Source organism: Lepisosteus platostomus, chromosome 8 (genome assembly GCF_059453375.1).
Source record: "Lepisosteus platostomus isolate fLepPlt1 chromosome 8, fLepPlt1.hap1, whole genome shotgun sequence".
NCBI classification, from domain to species: domain Eukaryota; kingdom Metazoa; phylum Chordata; class Actinopteri; order Semionotiformes; family Lepisosteidae; genus Lepisosteus; species Lepisosteus platostomus.
In genome coordinates, this window is record NC_142618.1 from 6,016,973 (window position 1) to 6,022,983 (window position 6,011).

The window sequence follows — 6,011 nt, forward strand, 5'->3', positions numbered from 1 at the left end:
ATTTATATCACTAAACTAGATTCCAGAATAGTTAGTACACTAGTCAAGTTTGCATATGATATCACAATTTAAGTGTCACAGTTTCATCTTCAAAAGTTTAGAAGTGTAGATGGGATGAACAATAATGATGGCACAGCCACAATAGCAAAGACGTTCAATGGTGTTTATTGCGAGGAACTGTGTTCCCAAAGTCCACACCCAACAAACAACACTGTGGGGAAAACACAAACTAGCCAAAGGGGAAAAAAAACTTGTCTCCAATAAATAAACCATTAAACAATCAACATATTATTAACAAAAATAAAATGTCATTACTTCATTTAAGAACATAAATATTTTAAAGAAAATACTACCACCTCTTAATAGTATCGTCTTACAGATCAATCCACGCATGCGCAACTCTGGAACAGGCGGTGCTAAACCAGCCCGCCTTGGCTCGTCACGGTGTGGATACTATAGTTTGCGGGAGAAGCTATTTTACCGGTGAGAAAACAAAAAAAAAGCCGTTTATTAGGAACACGTGAGTTAAACACCAGTTTAGCCATATTCATTTAGTTCATTTCACTTATAAAACAAAGAAAAACGGGTGTTTGGTTTGAGTTAATGTTTAATTTTGACCATATGTGAACAACCTTGCTTTACTCTGTGTGTGTACCCACAGAATAAGGGAAGCTATCCCGGAATTCCCGACTACTGTAGGTAAAGTGTGTTTACGTTTGAAACCAGATTTATTGCCTTTGTTTAGATAGTGCAATGTTTGCGTATGTGTATGTGTGTCTGGATGTCTCACGAGTGCCTGGTGACCTGGAAACGGAGTCTCCAGTCACAGTACGATTTACCAAACACCGAAGAAGCTGCAATATTCAAGACTGGGTGAACTCCTGACGTTAATTAATGTAGAGAAGTAGAGAGTATTACAGTACATGTTGGGAAACATTGAGAGTAAAGATGCTCCATATGACAAAGGTTTAGTTTTCTATCTTGACACATCACTTTCATCCTTTAAAAACTGTCAGGAAGCAATACAAAGGCAAGCAAAATGGTAAGATATATATATATATAGAGTTAAAACTGTAGACCTGAAATAGATAGATAGATAGATAGATACTTTATTGATCCCGTGAGGGAAATTGCAGTGCAACAGCAGCTTAACACACACAACACAGCCACAGTGTAACGAATTATATACTAATAGTACAATACATACAATACAATACAAGAGTTACTCACAGTCCGGACACACAAGAGGAAACTAGAACAGAACAGTACAAATATAAATGTATTGCACAGGTCCCTGGCATATATTGCACAAAAGTGGTTGTAAACTGGAAAAAGAAAAAGAAAAAGAAAAAGAAAGAGAACAGATGTAGCAGTATATGTGTATATGCGTTTAGTCCAGAAACAGGTCACTGTCGCTGTTGCCTCTGCCAAGACGCAAGGTGGATGCGTTGTACAGTCTTATGGCAGACGGCAAGAATGACCTCCTGTAGCGCTCCCTGTCGCACCGTGGGTGAATCAGTCTATTGCTGAACGTGCTCTTCATTCCTGCAAGCCTGTCATAGAGGGGATGGGAGAAGTTGTCCATGATGGCCTCCAGTTTGGACATCATTCTCCTCTCAGCCACTACCTCCAAGGGGTCCAGGTCAGACCCAATGACAGAGCTCGCTCTCCTGATGAGCTTGTTCAGCCTTTTGGAATCTACTGCTCTAATCCCAGAGCCCCAGCACACCACTGCGTAGAAAATGGCACTCGCTACCACCGACTGATAAAACATGTGTAGCATCTTACTACACACATTGAAGGACCTGAGCCTCCTCAAGAAGTAAAGTCGGCTCTGTCCGTTCTTATAGATGGCCTCGATGTTCTTAGACCATTCCAGTCTATCGTCGATGTGCACTCCCAGGTACTTGTACGAGTCCACCATCTCCACGCCACTCCCATGGATGTAGACAGGAGTAGGTTTGACCTTTTTCCTCCTGAAATCTACCACCAGTTCCTTTGTCTTTGTAACATTCAGTTCCAAGTGGTTCACCCCACACCACTCCACAAAGCTGCTGACCAGTCCTCTGTACTCCTCCTCCTGCTCACCCTTGATACATCCCACAATCGCAGAGTCATCTGAGAACTTTTGCAGGTGGCATGACTTTGAGTTGTACTTAAAGTCCGAAGTATAGAGGGTGAAGAGGAATGGAGAAAGAACTGTCCCTTGAGGTGCCCCTGTGTTACTCACTACCAGTTCAGACACGCAGTTCTGAAGTCTCACAGACTGTGGTCTGCCCGTCAGGTAGTCAGTGATCCACGAGGTCATGGAGGCATCGACTTGCATCTCCTCCAGCTTCCTCCTTAGAAGTAAGGGCTGGATGGTATTGAAGGCACTGGAGAAGTCGAAAAACATGATCCTTACAGTGTTGCCAGCCCTGTCCAGGTGTGAGTAGGCCCTAAATCAAGATGCTTTATGTGCTGTGTACTAATAAGAAACTCGTTTAGAAAACTGTGTGCAGTATTGGTCAGCATGTTCTAAAACTGCTTTGGAATCAGTCCAGAGGAGAGCAAACAGATCCACTACTGGGCTCTAAGGAAGAGTCTATGCTCACAGACTCGCAGTGACGATCTCAAGGTGGGGTTCAGATCACACTACTGTCATCTCCTGTGTCCAGCAATGCGTGATGCAAGTGATAATGTGAGATCCCTAATCAAGCCTTGCCAGCATGCGTTTGAGAAGTGAGAGGACACCTGACCACATTGGGAACATGCAGACTCCCCACAGATGGATGCCTGAGGCTGATTTCTGTGACTAAACGAACTCGGGACCCTCTGGATCTGTGAGGCGGTTGTGTTAGTTGTCACACCAATGTGAAACTGCTTGCTTCTGAGAGTCAGTTGATTAGCAGTTTTGGTTTACACAGGCTGTGCTAGTCTATTAATATTCAGGGGTATTGAGTTATTGGAGTGATCACATCAGCTCATATTCACTGGGACACTTTCAAAGAAGATGGTATTTTACAATCACTCTCAAACTGGAATACATTTGTGTGAAATATAAAAGCATTACTCAATGTTGGTGCATAATGACTGTGTGCAGTAAACTCGCAATAAGCAGTTCACTATTCCTGCCATTGAAAAGACTGAACATACATCAGATCAAAATTACTGAATTGCTGAAGGAGGACAAGGCAAATTAATCTTCTGCTCCTGCTTCTTCTTATTCTTAAAAAGCTGAATAGTTACTTTATCACATCAGTGCAAAATCAAATAAAAATAACACGTGAGAAATGATAACAATAGACTAACTTTCATAGTTATTATTTCAAGGTAACAAAGCGACAGCATCTGGTTTGGAAAAGGTTCAAGATTCAATAGAATTGAATTGAAGGGTGATTTTAAAATCGCATGTGTCTGAACATATTTCTCATGAGCATGGAGTGAGATCTGTTAACATGTTGGAAAAACAACCCCTTCACCACCCAGGTGACTTTCCTGATGGTTTGTTTCCCGACTGCCCAGATTAACTGGCCTTCTGAGACCCACATTTTTCATGCTTTTTTAATGTTGTGCCCATACTGGGGGAAAAAAAATGACTTGAGCATGAATAGGTAATTTTGCATTCTGTTTTTACTAATACATGTGCGATCAATTCAGAACCTCTGACCTGCATTTCATACCTCTGGGGAAGCACCTACTTAAATTACAGTAGGTGAGATATTGATTTAATAAAGGTGATAGCAATTACAGTAAGTTATATGCCTACATAAAAACAGAAAAATAATGAATATACATAACATTTGGTGTAGTTTTTTAAGTTTTTATTCCAGGTGTCTTGTAGTACATTTCTCATTAATATGAATAGATTGGACTAATAGCAGCCCCAGTGCTACAAACTAAAACCAGTAACCAAATCAGATTGGTTACCAAATATACCATCTATGTCTGTGCATCTACAGTACATGGAATTGATTTTTATTGAGACATTGTAATTACTGTGTGCATGGGGGGGGGGGAAATCAATCAAGAGGGAGCGAGAAAAGTTCATTTAGTTTTAAATGTGTATTTTGTGTAATTGAACGGTTGAAAGCACAGTCTGGATGTGCCAGCTGGACTCTGAGCAGTGGAAGTGGTGATGGAGAGCAATCTGTACATAGTGATGTGATCTTGAAGATTCCTGTAAGGTAAGGATGACATTTTGAGAGGTGCATTTTGTGATACTCGATGATGCCTGTACAAACAATGAAAAAAACATGAGCTGACAGCAGACTCTGTCAGTATTTGGCGCAGAGAAAGTCTTGCCTGTGCATTTCAAAGAATATCTGTTTCATGTGTTCCCTGTTGTCATTCTTCCAGTTCAAGTTTTTGATTTTGACGCTGGACTTTCCTAGCTAAGACAAAAAGTGATTTATTTTTTTAGCAATGTAACAGATATAGACAAATCTCATACTGTATGTGCAGTGACTTCAGCAATTGAAGTACTGCAGCATGAAAAGTTTATTAACTTTTTTGTCTGTATAAATGCATGCTGAAACAGTGAGTTACTGCTAAATATTGATGTTTAACAGAAGTTCAGGAGGACGTCAGATTCAAATTTTGTGCTTCCTCTCTCCTGTGTATAAATACCCGCTAGCCGCCCACACCTCTGCACTCATCTGTTCCAGCCCCCCTCCTCCATCCCATCTGCACCACTGCAGCAGCTCCCTGACTCATTCCTTGTGCGTGAGGTTCGTTGTGACAGTGCTGGTATTTGTCCAGCGCTGTCATTTCCTCAACCAGGTGAGTTAACACAAAAGTATTGAGAATGCTATCCCGTATAGATATGATGGCTTGTTTTGTCTGGCCACTCACTGTCGCTGGCCACTGGATGGGAGACCTCCTGGGGAAGATTTAAGGTTACTGCTGGAAGAGGTGTCAGTGGGGTAACTAGGGGGTGCTCACCCTGCAATCTGTGTGGGTCATAATGCCTCAGTATAGTGATGAGGACAGTAAACTGTAGAAAAGGCGCTGTCCTTTGGATGAGACTTAAAACTGAGAGGTCCTTACTCCCTTTGGTCAATAAAAATCCAAGGGTGTTTCTCTTAAAGAGTAGAGGTGTTATCCTGGTGTCCAGGCCGAATTTTCACCTGGTCTTTAACAATCGTGGCCTTTTAGTAATCCCCATCTATCACTTGGCTTCATCACTCTGTTCTCCTCCCCACTGTTGGCTGATATGTGGTGAGCATACTGGCACACTCTGGTTGCCGTCACATCATTTATTATAATATAAATACAGAAATATACTTGATAAAGTATATTTCTACCAATATACAAGAGTTATACAAAACAAACACTAACCTGTAAAACTATCACTGTTACCAGAGGTGAATCCAGTATAGTATCTCTACATCACCTTCCTTTTCCAGATGGTCTTTCAACTGTAAAGTCTTTGAATCGACATGGAGAACAGGCTCTTACTTTATCGTTTCTTATCGTTGTCTCTCTACATACCTAACATCAAGGTTAGCTGCCTATACACCAATAAATTCAACAGCAGGGGTAACAACAAAATTATTGAACAGACTGTAAAATACAATGACATTTCTAGGCCATCTATAGGAAATTAAACAATTTCTTATACAAAAATAAATGCATTATATACAAAACAACAGAAGGATGTTGCACTTCACTTTTAACTCAAAGTCAACAGACAAAGAGGAATTCAAGGTTTTACATTGAGTCACCCATTTTGCTCACAACAGAGTAAATTCAATTACACTGACAAAGCAGGATTGTTTCACAAAAATGAAGCGTCTAAAAAAACCTTAGCAACTGCATTTTTGTGGAGTAATGTGGGTTATTTTTTTCCAGAAGCTGTTTTAGTCTCCATAAGCTTTTTTTATATATAGCTATGGTTGATAACATATCTCACAAAAGCAGGTGATGTGATTATCACCTACAGTAAAACGTATTTGCAACCTTGCATAAATTAACCAAAATAAGGAATCTGCATTGTAATAAAAAATCTTAAGTTAAGAAAAATACCAATA

The 6,011-nt window shown here is 40.4% G+C and overlaps 1 long non-coding RNA gene across 1 annotated transcript; it reads left to right on the top strand.

The window, feature by feature from the left end:
- The first annotated feature begins 644 nt into the window (after positions 1-644).
- Positions 645-4,859, top strand: LOC148655558 (uncharacterized). The gene is made up of 3 exons (XR_015941071.1): positions 645-699; positions 4,092-4,166; positions 4,616-4,859. It is a non-coding gene; the product is annotated as an uncharacterized LOC148655558 (long non-coding RNA).
- The last annotated feature ends 1,152 nt before the right edge of the window (positions 4,860-6,011 follow it).